This window comes from Macrotis lagotis, chromosome X (assembly GCF_037893015.1).
Source record: "Macrotis lagotis isolate mMagLag1 chromosome X, bilby.v1.9.chrom.fasta, whole genome shotgun sequence".
NCBI lineage: Eukaryota > Metazoa > Chordata > Mammalia > Peramelemorphia > Peramelidae > Macrotis > Macrotis lagotis.
The window spans coordinates 513,487,629-513,504,151 of record NC_133666.1 but is presented as its reverse complement, the minus strand read 5'-3'; the positions used below and the strand labels follow the sequence as shown (position 1 = coordinate 513,504,151).

Here is a 16,523-nt window from a genome sequence, read left to right as displayed (position 1 = left end):
TCTTCCCTACTCCCCTCTCCCTATTCTCCCTTATACCATCCCTTTCCTCTCATTTTTCTCTAGGGTAAGATAGATTTCTATACCCTATTAAGTGTGTGTGTTATTTCCCCTTTGAGCCATTTCTGATGAGAATGAAGGCTCACTCATTCCACCTTGCCTTCCCCTTTTCCACTTCATTGAAAAAGATTTTTATTGACTCTCATGTTAAATGTCTTAGCCCTTTCTTCCTCCCAGTACTTTCCTTTATCACCTATTGACTCCATCTTTTTACTATATTATACCATTATATACAGCTCCTTCCTGAGCCTTGTGTATATATGCTCCTTCTAACAACTCTTATAAATAAGAAAGTTCATAGAAGTTATCAGCATCTTCTTCCCATGCATAAATACTAAAAGTTCAACGTCATTAAGTTCCTCATAGTGCTTCTCATCCAGCCCCTCTATGGTTCACCAGAGTCCTGTACTTGGAGATCAAACTTTCTGTTCAAGTCTGGTTGTTTCAATAGGAAAGTTTGAAAGTCCCGTTTCATTGAAAGTCCATCTTTTCCCCTGAAAGAGGATGTTCAGTTTTTCTGGGTTGATTTTCAGTTGTAAACCAAGATCTTTTACCTTCTGGAATATCATATTCCAATCCCTACGAGCTCTTAATATAGATGCTGCCAGATCCTGTGTAATCCTGACTATAGAGCCATGGTAGTTGAATTATTTGTTTCTGCCAGCATTTAGTATTTTCTCTTTGACATGGGAGTTTTGGAGTTTGGCTATAATATTCCTGGAAGTTTTTCTTTTAGGATTTCTTTCAAGAGGTGATTGGTAAATTCCCTCAATTTCTATTTTACCCTCTGCTTCTAGGATCTCAGGGCTATTTTGCTGTATTATTTCTTGAAAAATGAAGTCTAAGCTCTTTTCCTGGTCATGATTTTCAGGTAACCCAATAATTTTTAAATTATCTTTTGTGAATCTATTTTCAAACTTAGTTGTTTTTCCAATGAAAAATCTCACATTTTCTTCTATTTTTTTGGTATAGTTTTATTTCTTCCTAAGTTCTCGCAAAGTCATCAGCTTCCTTTAATTCCATTCTGCATCTGAAGGAGTTATTTTCTTCAGAGAGCTTTTTATCTCCTTTTCTAGCTGGCCAATTCTGCTTTTTAAGGCATTCTTCTCCTCATTTGCCTTTTGGTTGCCTTTTTTCCCATTTGGTCTAAACTGATTTTTAATATGTTATTTTCTTCAGTACTTTTTTGTATTCCTTCCACCAAGTTGCTGACTTGGTTTTACCTGCAAAGCTCTCATTTTTCCTCCCAATTTTTCCTCTACCTCCCTTAACTGCTTTTCAAAATCTTTTCTGAGCTCATCCATCGCCTGAGCCCATTTTCTATTTCTCTTGGAGCTTTTGGATTCAGAAGCTTCAATTTTGTTGTGATCTGAGTATGTATTTTGATCCTCCATGGGACTAAAGTAATTTTCTATGGTCAGAGTCTTCTTTGTCTGTTGTTTGCTCATTTCCTCAGCCTATGACTGATTTACCACACTTCCCATGCTTGGGTGGGGGGGTTAGACAACCCACAGGGACCTTAATTTCTCCAAGATCTTATGAGTCTCTGACTGCTCTCTTGCCTGTGTTCAGGCCCTCTCTGCCCTGGAGCTGTGAGGATGGTCCCTGCTCAGCTATGGTGGTGATGTGGGGAGCCCAGACTGCAACCTGGATCTGAGGGTGGGGAAACAGTTGAGTCCTGCCCCAGGGAGAGCAGAGAGACCTCTGCATTCTCTCTAAACCCCCTTACCTCAATGTATGGGCTGAGAACTCTGGACGTGCTGGATGACTCTGCAGACTCCTGGTGCTGGTTCTCACTGCAGGGTTGCTCTGAAGCTAGAGCTCCATTCTGCACTCACTCTAGGGTGGCAGAATTCTCTCACCACCCCTTCCAGTTGTCCCCAGTGATCCCTGGGCCAAGAGATCTGGAAACTACCCCTTCTGCTATGGACCCAGGTGCCCAGCCCAGCTGTGGCTGTGGCTTTTCCAACCCCCTGTCCAAGGGGAACAGACCTTTCCTATGGAATTTTTAAGTTGTCTTAGACTAGGAAATTGTATCACTCAGTCTTTCAGTGGGTTCTGCCCCTCTAAATTTTGGCTAGGGTCATAATCTGATGGCTTTTGGAGTTTTGGGGGGAATGAATTTCTCAAAACCTGCCTTCATGCTGCCATCTTGGTTCCGTCCTATATAGTTGCAATATTTTCTAAACAATATTATATAGAGTTGTGAAACCAAATAAGTTACCATTCCTTTACAAAGTTTAACTTCTAACAATAGTAATAGAAATAGAATGATCTTTAGAGAGAGACTAGAGAGCTCTGATCCTGATTGCTCATATTATTAAAACTTATTGTGGCTCTATTTTTCTATTGGCATAAATGGAAATAAGTAAATAGCTTATACAGATGCTATTAAATTTAATAAAATGTCATAAAATACTATTGAGGTCTGAAAATAAAAAGGTAATTTGTAAGTCTAAAGTATTGTACAGGCAGCTATTATCTACCATCTAGAAACTATACGTATGATTGGCAGGGACTATGTGTTTTATGTAGTGCTTACTATGAGCCCTATTACAGGTGGGTTTTTAATGAATTCTCTTTTCTCACAGTGCCTAAGGTCATATCAATGTATCACATTAATTGGCCACAAGATGGTCAATTCATTCATTCTAGCTCTGCTGTGATAAATATTAGTTACCACAACTAAAAAGATATCTGACAGCAATCATTAATTAAAGCAGTTGAAAAAATCAGATTAAGTATTCAATCATATTCCTGTATAGACATACAATTAAAGTCACAATCTGTTAGTTACTTAGTAAGAGAGTGACTTTATATAGATATATACTGCTGGCTTGAAAGAACAATAGTTTCACAAATTGCAACAAAGCAGTTGATAAAAAAAAAACTACAGGAATTTCAGAAGCATTCTCCTTTTATAAGATGTGGAACTGACTGTCTGGATAATATAAACTGCCTTGTTTTAAGTAGTCAGAAGCTGGTCACTTTGGAAAGACTGAGGGATAGTCATAGGCACAATCTATTATTTTAGTGTCAAACTTCCAGATGTGTATAATTCAAATGTGCTTTAGCAGAACAGCAATTCTACTTTACACTGACATTTCATCCTAATAACCCTATGAAGATCAGAATGGTATATAATGAACAGAAAACTTCCTTAAGTCACCTGGGTTTGAGCTTTGCCTCTAATATTTTGAACCTAATTGTCATTTAAGCTCCCAGTGAATCAAACTTTCTTCTCTCTCTCCTTCTCATTCCCTTTCTTTTTTCCTTTCCCCACCTTGCTCTTCCCTGGCTTTTATCTCTCCCTTCTCTTTCTGTCTCTCTGCCTCCCTCCCCTCAATATATACTTTTTTCTGTATTTTACACTCATACACACATTGCTAACACACATATATAGATATACATGCTAAATACATATATATACATACATATACGTATACATGTATGCTCACATCTATCTATTATTTATCTATCCAAATCCATATATGCTTATTTGTTATGGATATACACACAAACATGCACACACGACCCAGTCTCTGAGTTTAGAAGAATCTTCAATGTTTCTTCTCTTTGAGTCAGAAAATTGAGAATAAGTTCAGAACCCCTGCCTACTAGTCTTGCTATATAGTTGTGAACATTTCAGTCAGGTAAGAAATTTGCCTCAATTTGGTAAGAAACATGGACACAAATTATATTTACACATCCCTTTCTAGGGTAAAAAATGACTCAGCCTGATTCTTGGCTTGAACCATATTGCTGCTTCCTTTATTGTGTGATATCCTAATTAATTGGGTGTGTTACTTGATTGGGTAAATGATGAAAACTGAGTTCACAGACATGATGTTTGTCTTCAGTGCCTCTGTATCCCTTCATTGTGAGGGGAATTCACTGGGGATAATTCTGAGATAATAAAAATAAGCAAGAGAAAAATATCAAAAAAGTAAACCCTTATTGAGCAGTTAGACTTTAACTTCATTATTTCAAGGATTTAGGGTATGGGAATTCCCTCCTTTGACACAGATCACAAAAACTCTATGACATAATTAATAGCTTTTTGAGAGTTGCTTTGTATGAAAAATTCATCACCCTTTGGCCAATGCTATGATAAACAACATTTCATCTCCAATTTCCCTTCAGTGTCTGTCCCTGCCTCAGCTACTCTTCTTGGAATTTCTAGCTTCACTCCAAGTTTAGCTAAAAATGCCACTTTCTGCATGAGCAATTTCCTGATACCATCAGTTGCAAATGCCTCTCCAATGCAAAATTAATTTATACTTAATTTTTACATATTTATATAATGTATGTCATAACCCCTGATGAAATTTAAACTTAAAAGAGAGACTTTTTCTGTTGATACCTGTATGGCCAGTACTTAGGACAGTGCTTGACAGACAGCAGATCCTTAAGAAATGTTTACTGATTGATAGCTACATGAAATTTGATATTATTATGTATCAGGGTAAGAGAAAACAGGGACCTGAAAATAGAACCTGTTTTAGGAAAAACTGAGACTCTCTAAGTTCATAGATTTAGAGCTGGAAATAACTGCAGAATTCATTGAATCCAACCTCTTTGTTTTACAGATGAGGAATGAGAGAACTAAAAAGATTAAGTGATTATCTGAAGGTCTCACAAATGCCTGAGTCTGTATTAAAATTCATTTTCTCTCACTCCAAAATCAATGCCCTTCCCATTTTACCACACTGCCTCTCTTTTTGAAGTTTGTTTCCATCAATCCATTCACATTTTGCTTATTTGTTTTTCAAGGCAACTGGGGTTAAGTGACTTTCCAGTGTCACAGCTAGTGTCAAGAGTGGATTTGAACTTGGCTCCTCCTGATTCCAGGACTAGCAAGTACCCATTTGTGGAGACAAACTGAATTATATTTCACACAACTCTTGGCTGACCTTTCTTGTCTCTGAACCTTCATGTTGTTCCCATCAGGATTTAGAGTGAACACGTTGTCCTTCTCCATTGATAATAATCTGTTTGATGTGTAATCTTCTTAATTTAGGTATCCAATTAGATAATCTAATCTGTACTAAGATGATCTTTTGGAGAAAACTTCACATATTGGTTATTAGAGGTATATATATATATATATATATATATATATATATATATATATATATTGACATTAGTGACCATAACTATAAGAACTCAAGCCAGATTAGGAGAAGAGGCTTTTGCTATGGGAGAGAAGGGCTGGAAGGCATCTCTTGGGCCATATTGAGCCTAATAAATCAGAGGATTTTGATAAAATTCAATTAAATATATTTATTAAGAGCTGTTACCAGGTGTAAAGCAAAATACTGAGGATAGAAAACCAAAACAAAGAATAAAAGCAAAAAACAAAAACAGCCTTTGCCCTCATTGAGTTTACAAATGTATTTTGGGAACATAGCATATACCAAGATGTTAATAGAAGGTAGAAATAAGATTCCCAATCAAGTGCTATAAAAATATTTGAACAGAGGGGCAGCTAGGTGGCGTAGTGGATAAAGCACCAGCCTTGGAGTCAGGAGTACCTGGGTTCAAATCTGACCTCAGACACTTAATAATTACCTAGCTGTGTGGGCCTTGGGCAAGCCACTTAACCCCATTGCCTTGCAAAAAAAAAACAAACCTAAAAAAAACCAAAAAAAAATATCTGAGCAGTTTAAGAAGAGGGAAAGGTTCTGGAGGAGGTAAAATCTTGTGTTGAGCCCAGGACAAGAAAGATGAGGAAAGTTAGGAGATTCAGGAACCTTTCAGGCAGAGGGGACTGGTGACTTCACTTTCTGACTCTGGGAAAAACTCTACCCATTATGCTATTTTACCTCTTTAATTTCTAAACTGAATTCAATATTTTTCTGAAAACCAGAGAGTTTTGCTGCTTTTTCTCCCCTCCCTGCCCCTCCCCATATCCAAAAATTTATATCTCTTCCATTTCTTGAGTCCATCAACTTTTTGGTTAGGAGATGTCTTCATCATCAGTACTCTGAATTCATAGTTGGTCACTTTGTTCAAAATTGATTCTTTCAAAATTGTTTTTCTTTATAATGTTAATATTTTATAAATTGCTCTTTATTTGTATAGATTTTTCAAGTTTTCTCTGAAACCATTTTCCCATTTCTTATAATAATAATTCATTATATTCATCTTTCACAATTTATTTAATCATTCTCCAAATAATGAGCATCCCCTCATTTTCCAGTTCTTTGTCACTATTAAAAGAGCTGCTATAAATATTTTACACATATGGTTCCTTTTTACTTTTCTTTGTACCTTTAGGGGTAAAGACCTAGCATGAAATTTAGTCATAAAATATATATTCATCTTATGACTTTGAAGTCAGCATTCAAAATTGTTTTTCAGAATTGTTGGATCAGTTCATAACTCCATCAATGGTGCATTAATGTTTCTCTTTTTCCACAGCCCTTCCAACAACTATCATTTCCCATTTTTTTAGCCCTTCCAACAACTATCATTTCCCATTTTTTTGTCATCTTTGTTGATCTGAAGGACATGAGGAATAATTTCAAGATTTCTTTAATTTGTATTTTTCTAATTATTGATGATTTAGAGCATTTTCATATGGTTGTTATAGCTTGAATTTCTACTTTTGAAAACTGCTCATAGTCTTGGAGAATGGTTCTTATAAATTTGAATCAACTTCTTTGGTATCTTAGAAAAGAGATTTGAGATTCTTGATCATTTGTTCTTCCAGATGAATTTTGTCATTTTTTTCTAGTTCTCTGAAATAAGTATTTTGATAGTTTGGTGTGTCACAGAGTAAAGAAAATTCAAGTAATATTATCATTCTTATTTTATTGTCTTAGCCTGCCCTTGATTTTTTTAAGAGGCAAAAACCTAGATATCAATCTGGATTGAACATTAAATTTAATAAATATAAAAACAAAATAGTCCTTCTCAAAGAGCATATATCCTTTTGGAATGGAAGGGGGGACAATGTGTATGAATAATATACATATGTATTCATATTTACTTATATATCCACATATATATATATATATGTGTGTGTGTGTATGTATGTATTTTAAAAGTAATTGGGAGGAATCACTAGCAATTGAAAAGGTCAGAAAAGGCTTTATGTAGCAGATGGCATTTGAGATGAGCCTTGAAGAGATGTAGGGATTCCAAGAGGCCGAGGTGGGAGATGAGAGCCTTCTAAATATAAAAGACAGCCTGCACAGAAACACATTTGTGGGGAAGGTAATATTGTATATAGGATCAGCAAGAAAGTCATTTTTTACTGGTTTGAATAATGTAAAAAAAGTCCAGAAAGTAATTGGAGGCAGAGTATGAAGGGCTTTAAATTTCAAATGGAGGAATTTTTATTTTGTACTAAAGGTAATGGGGAATCACTGAAACTTAATGAACAGTTGTGCAACATAAATAGACTTTTGATTTAGGAATACCATTAGGGTAGCTATGTGCAGGATAAGGGAGAGATCAAAGGTAGGGAGACCTACTAGAAGACTATTTTCATAATACAGATAAGAGTTGAAGGAATCAAGTAGGGCATTGACTTGTGAATGTGCAGAAGAGCAAGGATAGGAGAGACAAGAGGGAGAACAAGAGGACTTGAAATGTATTTGCATTTGTAGGATGAGAGTAAAATGCTGATGACTCTGAGGATGTAAACCTGGGTGAATCGAAAGAGGGATGTCCTTCACAGAATTAGAGAAGCTAATGAATGAGGGGCTTTTTTGGGAAGGAAGGGGAAAGAGTGAGTTTTCTCTGACACACATTGTTAGAGATACCTATGGGAGATTCAGCTGGAAGGGAAAAGGGAAGGGAAAATGCATTTAATATAATGCCTATCATGTGCTAGGTAATAGGCTAAATGCTTACAAATATTATCTCATTTGATCCTCACAATAATCCTGGGAGATAGATGCTATTATCTCCATTTTACAGCTGATGGAACTGAGATAGAGGTTAAATGACTTGTCCAGGGTCAAACAACTAAAAAAGTAAAACTAGCTTTAAACTCAGATCTTTTTATATCCAAGTCCAGCTCCCTATTCATTGCCCTACCTAGTAGCAATTGGAGGTACAGAACTATAGCTCTGAGAGAGAGATAAAATCTAGATCAGTAGATTGTATGAGCAGCTATATATAGATAATATTTGACCCCATGGGAAGTAATTGATGAGAGCAATGAGAAAAAAATGTTTAGAGAAAAGAGAATGTTCATTTAGTTGACATAATAGAGTAGTGTGCCTAGAATCAGGAAGATCTGAGTTCAAATACTGCCTTAGTCACTTATCAGCTATGTGACTCTGGGCAAGTCATTTAGCTTTGTCTGTCTCAATTTCCACATCTGTAAAATGAGCTGGAGAAGGAAAAGGCAAATCACTCCAATACCTTTGCCAAGAACTTCAAATGCACAAAGATTGGACATGACTGAACAAGAACAAGGGTATATTGATGCAAAGATATGGATGGTGAACCAGTAAAGGATATTGAGATAAAGAATTCAGTTGGATAAGAGAAGAATGAGAATAGTGCAATGTCATAAAGACTCAGCAAGGAAAATATCCAAAAGGATCAGTTAGTGAATAGTGTCAAAATTTGCTTAGAAATTAAGAAAGATGAGGACTGAGAGAAGATCTTTGACTTTAACAATGAGAGTTATTGTTAGTAAATGTGGAAAAAAGCAATTTCAGTTGAGTGGTGGCATCAAAAGCCATATTGTACAGGTGAGAAGTGAGTAGGATAAGGCAAGAAGTATAGGTAATGAGTAAATATAAACAGCTTTTCCTAAATAGTAAAGGATAATAGCTTGAGGTAATAATATGATGAAGTAAAACTTTTTAGAACAGAGAAATTTGAGAATGTTGGTAGTGGAGAGAGTCAATAGATTCAGATTGAAGATTATAAAGAGAGGAGTTTTTCCAAAAGATGAAAGGGTACAAGTAGAGAAGTTGGCCTTGGGAAGGGATGTGTGTGTGTGTGTGTGTGTGTGTGTGTGTGTGTGTGTGTGTGTGTGTACACAATGGACTGAAATAATGCCAAGATACTTGTTTTTATGCAAAACAAGATATAATTTAGCAATATTTGATTGAAGAAAAAACAAGCAACAATAACATTAAATATTAATGATCAAAGTTTCCTTATAAAATAAAGAAAGAAGGAGCAGCTAGATGGCACAGTTCAAATCTGGCCTCAGATACTTAATACTTATCTAGTTGTGTGACCTTGGGCAAGTCACTTAACCTCATTGCCTTAAATAAATAAAAAAATTTAAAAAAGAAAGATATAGATTGGATTAGAACATAGGAACCAATAATGAACATAAATAGTACACTTAACCATAAAGACACATGGAGTTACATAGAGGGTTTGGAATAAAATTTATTTTACCTTAACTGAATCCCCAAAAGTAGGAACAGTAATCATTACTTTGTATAAGACAAAAAAGGATTGTCAAAAGACTATGCTGATAGAAACAAATAGAAAAACTACAATATGCTTAAGGAACTATACCAAATATCAAAATTAAATGTACTAAATGTCATGATATCTACACATTTAAAAGAAAGGCTTCTTGAATGGAAAAATATCTAGATAGTAAGATAAAATATATTTCCTTCTCCATTCCCACCCTCACCACCCTTACTTATATCTCCTGATATCATATTAACGTAAAATTTATACATCTTGTTTTGTCTTCCAAATTTGTTAGCTTTTGTCCTGCATCATCATAAGTTGTTTTTTACTTTATTGTATGTAATTTTCATTGAGATTTTAAAATGATATTAGACGATCATATTCTAGTTACCTAACTGATAATTTCTTCTTTTTTTAAAACTAGAATCCTTTATTTTTCTTTATTACATTTGTCATCTTATGTAAGTTGTCTTTTGAAATCATTTCCATTCATTCAATATTGTTTCAACTTGAATTTCTAATGAAAATTTATCTCTTAGGACTATTATATTATAGAAGCTCTGATTTTTTATTTGTTACTTATTGTACCATTCTGGGATAGGAATATTAGAAGGAGCCAGTCTCATATATGCAATTTGGTGAGATTAAAAGTTTCCACTTCATTGTAGTGAATCATGTGGAAAGTAGTGATAAAGTTCAGGGACAGGAGTCTATCTAGAGATGTTAAATCACTTTCCCAGGATTGCACAGACAATTAAGTATCTGAGGTCATCACATTTGAACCCAAGTCCTGAATTTCAGCCTACCACAAAATCCATCTGACCACCGAGCTCAGTAATAACTACCACATCCAAGAAAAACTACAGACCTATAAATTACCCACTCCCAACCTGGAGAGGTAGTAATGAAAAATAACACTGCAGGACTCTTTCAAGATCCTGTAATTGGAATGAGGACACCTTAAATCCTTTAACAAGGATCCATTAGAAGACAAGTCTTGTGCCAGCACCCAAGGTAATTCCTGCTCCAATAGACTATATTAAAGTGGTTCGAGGATGATCAGATACTGTCAAAGTTCTGACCATAATCTTTGCCAACTAGTAATCCTGCAGGGGTTATTCCCATGACCCACCTAGCAGCTTCCAGGAAATCAAAGTCTTTAGGTTCTAGGGCAGTGTTTGAAGGTGAAAGGTCTGAACGGAAAGACCATACTGATGTGCATCAAGAAACAGGTTTGGATATACCTGATTGTAACTTTCTAGCACCAGAAATCACAAGCTGGTGTTTGCCTGGTGTTGATAGTGAATTGAGGTGCCTTGCTGATATGGCAGGAAGAGAAACCAATTCAAAGGTCAAGAGACTTTCACAGCATCCAGACCACCACCAATAGTCCTGATTCCTATCAAATCAGGCCTTGGGGTGGCTTCTGGAAAAGGCAAGTGAGAAGGAAGCCTTGTTCAGCATACCCTCACTATAATAAACATAATTGGCAAATCACTCTGCCAATACTTGGCGGAGTGGTTCTCTTTGATACTGAAGGACTATTATAATTATTTATTGTTGTTGTTGTTTTTGTTGTTGTTCCTGTGATCAGATAGCAGTAGTAGAGGGTGAATAGGGAGTTTCCTTAGCTTTAAAGGAATAAGAGGTAAGGCTGTCTTAGTGTAGGCTGCTTTACAAAGGATGAGGAAAGGCTGTGCAAAGTGGCCTGAATAGAATAGGGTAAATTCAGAGTAAGTGAAAAAAACATGGGACTTCCTAAAGAAAGAGATTAGTGGACTAGAGCAACCTGAATTCTTAGTACCATTTTCCCAGTTGCTGTGGTTCTTGTACGTTTTTTTTTTGTAATGGTGAAGAATGGTCCAGTTTTAGAGATCTAGAGATGTGTTCCTTTCTTTTGGCTTATTTATTTTATATTATTACAATAATCTTGTGAGAGTAAATATAAACAACCCTTCCCCCCACCCCGAAAAATAGCAAAACCTCAAGAATAGTGAGAGGGAAAGAAAAGTGTACTTCAGACTGTGTTCAGATTCCAATGACTCTATCTCTGGGATGAGTTGCCTTCTTTATCATAAGTCTACCAGAGAAGTTGCTTCAATATCTTTTCCCACGGTTGTTATTACTAGCTGTATTTCCCTCCACTCCCTTCCTCCCCACTCTCATTTATTCTATTCTTTCTCTCTCTCTCTCTCTCTCTCTCTCTCTCTCTCTCTCTCTCTCTCTCTCCCCTTTCACCCTGTCCCTGCTCAGAAGTGTGTTATATCTGAGTACTCTCTCTCATGATCTTCCCTCTCTTCTATTCCATACTCCCCCCTTCCCTCACCCCCTTCCCCCCTTATCCCATCGCTTTCCTCTCATTTTTCTAGGGTAAGATAGATTTCTACATCCTATTATATGTGTATATTATTCCCTCTCTGAGCCATTTCTGATGAGAATGAAGGTTCACTCATTCCCCCTCGCCTTCCCCCATTCCACTCCATTGCAAAACCTTTATCTTGACTCTTTTGTGAAATATCTTAGCCCATTCTTCCTTTCCTTTCCCTTCCTTCCAGCACTTTCCTTTATCTTGGACTGGGAAATTGTATCACTCAGTCTTTCTGTGGGTGCCCCTCTAAATTTTGACTATAGTCATAATTTGATGGCTTTTTGAGTTTTTTGGGGAGACAAGTTTCCAGGAATTTCTGCCTTCATGCTGCCATCTTGGCTCTGCCCCATCCCCCTATGTCTTTTGATCTTAAAGAGAACCAATGTAATCAGTTGGGTGATGCCTTGATTTGTAAGTGAATTGAATTTAAATGAATCAGAATTGTGCAAAGTTATCAGCCTCACTCTTTCCTCCAGATTCACCTGATTCCAGTGCCAAGACAGGTCAGGACAACCGGAGATGGCCAGGAATGCATTGGGAGACCTTGACCTTTTCAAGTTAAGTTTTTTTCCCAGGTCCCTGGGAAGCAACAGCCATTAAGTGATTTAAGACCAGGTAAGAAGTGAGGCAAGAGATAACCTAGTTTGTCTGTCTGACTGTTTTAAAAAATCAATTTGAGAGGAGGAGACTCTCAGGGTTTCTGATCAGAACAGAAACAATTGCTATTTACACAGGAAAACTTTTGGACAGGGTGGAGTAGGAAGAATTGTGAAGAACTTGGTGGACCAGTTCAAAATAGCTTGAGTTTTTGGCCCTGTTATCCATTGGAGTAAGAAAAATTTACTTTTGGTTGGATGGATGACATGGTACAGTGGTCTGAAGTTATCTGAGGTGGAGAGTGAGGGAAGGATTAGACAAGTCTGGGCAACGTACTTGATCAAGGTTGAATGAGAAGGAGCAGCAAAGAAAATCCCACCACTTTCAGTCCCTGACAAAGGAGCCACTTCAGATAGAAGAATGGGAATGTGAATGGGACTGGTACCTGGATTCCCCAGAATAATAGAGTGTGTAGAGAGATAAAATGAGTCAGAAATTCCTCAGAATATGTTGGTTTGGAGTAGAAAAGGACAGATAATGTCCCTCTGCACAGTTAGGGGTTAAAATCAGGAAACAAGAGGTAAGATCCTATATAGAGTATGACTTGTTGGCCTACTTTAACCTGAGCCAAAACTTGTATGCAGGATAAAATATGAGATAGGAAGAATCCTAAAATACCCCCTTCCTTCAACCCACATTGCCATAGAGATGGGGGGTTGGGAAATGAGGGAATAGAAAGGGAGGGAAAATGGCTTCTGTTTGGAGTGCCATGTAAGTAACATGGCTGTGATAATGACAGCTTAGAGAATCCAAGGCAGAAGTACAAGAGGGCTTCATGGTAGTTCTAGGTATCTGCTGGCACAGTAGATAAAGTGCAAGCCCTGGAATCAGAAAGATTATAAGTTCAAATCCTGTTGGTTACTTATTAGCTGCAAGTTATTTAACCTAGGTTTGCCCCAGTTTCTTCAACCTATAAAATGATGGAAAAAGACCATTTATCTCTCAGTGTTGGTGAGAATCAAATGTAAGAATATTTATAAAAAGTACTTAGTATAGTTGGCACATGGTAAGTGCTATATATAAATATTAGCTATTATTATAAATACTCACTCCCTCCCTTTTATTTTCTGTTTTAGTTGATTTTTTTTCAAGGAATTTTTTGGGGGAGTTATTGAAGTTTAACAGCCCTAGGGGATCATTCCATGGAAAATATTTAGAGTTGTTATTCCTAGTTTCTCTTGAACATGTGGGAACTTTGGGAACATCTTACAGCCATATGGTAACCCATTTTTGAAAAGGAATTTTGCATTTTAGTGTGATTTTCCTCCTTTATATTTTTTCCTTATCTTAGATGAATAAGTGTCTATCTGGAGAGGGTCATGACTTGCAAAGTCAAGAAGTCTGGAGGTCCCATTGGGTTGGAGAGAGCTAAATGAGGTCAGAAGAGGACTCCTCATACACTACTCCAGAAATAACTTACTTGAGCCTAACAATTCACATTATATACTGAATACCTTTTTAGTCTTTCTTTTTAATAAAATCCTAGATGTGAACCATAACATAAGGCATAAGTAAAATCATCCTAGGGAGTTAGGATAGGGGCTTAGTGAGCCAAAGACTATGGGAGCAGGGAGCCTAAACCCATTTTATTAGAAGATAAACTCACCTAGGACTGAAATCCATACTATATGTCTATAAGGTATGGGTATAATATCAAAGCCTCCATAGACCCAGGTGTATTTCTTCAAAATTAGATTTTTTTCATCTCTAATCTTTAAGCTTTCTGCTTCTCTTTTTATGGTGGAGTTGGAGCACTTTTCTGAATCTGTGAGGAAACAGGGGCAGAGTTAGTTCCTTGACTTCTTTCTAATCCATCATCTTCTAGGAAGTCTGCTCAAGTAGTGATCATTTTCTTTTATTTTTGGAATTGTACAACATATTGATTTAAATACTCTTCAGGCATACCATAAGGAAGGACTAACCCTGGCAAAGAAGCAAAATTTTCTTCCTTAGAATATGAAAAGAGGTCATGAGAATGACAGAAAGGCAACATGGTATGGTAGGAAAAGCACTGGAATCAGTCAGAAAACCTGCATCTGAATCCTGACACCACCACTTATTGGCTTGGTACCTTACACACGACTGTGTCTCTCATCTCAGTGGCTTTTCTCTGTGCCTAGAATACTCTCCTTTCTCAGCCCCAGCTTTTAGAATCCCTGGCCTCCTTTAAGAAACAGCTCAAATATCACCTTCTCTGAGAGGATTTTATCACTTCTTCCCCACCCTCATTGCCAGTTGCTATTATCTTCCCTCAATGGCTACCTGCCACAGACTCTCTATAACTGTGTATGAGATGTTTGATGTATGGCTTGGTTTTTTTCCCAATACCTCTTAATTCTAATATTTTCCTTCTGCCCATTTTTATCCTGTATATAGTTTATCTTTCATAGTTGATTATATGTTGCCTCCTTCATTAGACTGAGAGTTCCTTAAGAACAGGAACTGTTACTTTCCTCTGTTTTACCTAACACTTAGGAAAGTGTCTGGCACATGGAAGGTAATTATTAAATGTTTATTGACTGTCTCCCTTATTAGAATACAAACTCCCTAAGGAAAGGGAATATTTTTGTTTTTTCTTTATAGCACAGTACTTACTTGTTAATGCTTGTTGGTTGGATTGATTGTTTAGTTCTATAATAAGTTGCATATGCCCTTTGAGTATTGCTTTCTGTTTGTTGCAGTCAAATGAGTCAATGAATAAAAAGCATGATCATAAAGCACTATGAAAGTACAAGGTATGATGATCATGACAAGCCAGAAACTGCTGGTATCATCCAGGATTTCTTTGAGTAGATGATTGCAGAGGCTTTCTTAGTTATTTTAGACACTAAGAAAAAGTAAATGAAACTTAGGCTTAATATTCAACATAGGGTTGTTACAAGTCTTTGGAGTATGACATCAAATAACCTTAAACCATAGAAAGAAGGTATTGGAATCAATCTTAGAGAGTAGCAAATACACCTGCTCAAGGACTATCTCTTTATATTTCCTTTTTAACACCCTTTTAAGAACTTCAAAGAAGTCAAACCTACTGTTTCACAATGTGGTCTCTTTTACATTTGGAAAGCACCAATGACTACAAAGTTTTCCCTTACAACAAGCCTATTTGTCTTTCTTGAACTTTACTCCTTTATTTCTACTTCTGCCCTTTGGAACCAAGCAGAACAAATCTAATACTTCCACATGAAAGCCCTTTAAAATATTTGGAGATTGTTTTCACACATGAAACACATTTCCTGAGACTTTTCTTTTCCACAGTAATCATCCCCAATACCTTCAACTAATCTTCTTAAGACATGATTTTGGGATCCTTTGCTATCCTTATCATTTTCCTCTGGACATGCTCCAGATTATCTTTCCCAAGATAAAGCTCCTCACATTGAATATTAGGATGCAATGTAAGTTCTAAGTCATGGAACTTTGGCTGTAGTTCTTATTTTTACCAAATTTCCTAGCACTTACACTGTGAAATGAATGCTTTTTTACTTCCAGGTCATAACCTTTAGGAAGAGAACCAGAGATTTCAGTGATGCTGACAGGATCCAAGGTGTTTCTGAATCTTCTCTGAAGAAATTGCATCAGTGCCTAAAATATAGGAATAATATTTTGGCAGCAAATTGTCATCCTTCTTGGATGGATTTAATTTTTGGATAATAATAATTCAAAGTAACTCATTGACAAAATTGGCAAATATAGTAGTTGACTATTTGGGGTCAAAAAGAATGGGTACTTAGAAAATAACAAAAATTCTTTTCCTGGGGTAGCTTATGAATCAGTTCAGTAGTGGAAAGAAGATTGGGTATATTTATCTATATACCAGGTTCATTTCCCAATAACCCCTGGGCTTTATTACTTCTATATTTTGGGATTTTCCATCTGTCACGAACTAAACATGGCCATGGAATCCTTTATGTCTTCTTCTGTGGGATGTGTGCTTCTTGAGAGCTGGAACTATCTAACTTTATTTGCATCTCCATAACTTGTGGCATAGTGTTTGGCATCTTTGATATATTCAGGGAAGTTGCAAGAGATTTTT

The 16,523-nt window shown here is 36.5% G+C and overlaps 1 long non-coding RNA gene across 2 annotated transcripts in view; it reads left to right on the top strand.

Moving 5' to 3' along the window:
• Positions 1-12,427, top strand: part of LOC141502451 (uncharacterized) — a 79,739-nt gene extending 67,312 nt beyond the window's left edge. For both annotated transcript variants that reach the window (XR_012472529.1, XR_012472530.1), the window contains exon 6: positions 12,307-12,427. This is a non-coding gene — a long non-coding RNA (uncharacterized LOC141502451). The remainder of the gene's footprint in view (positions 1-12,306) is intronic.
• The last annotated feature ends 4,096 nt before the right edge of the window (positions 12,428-16,523 follow it).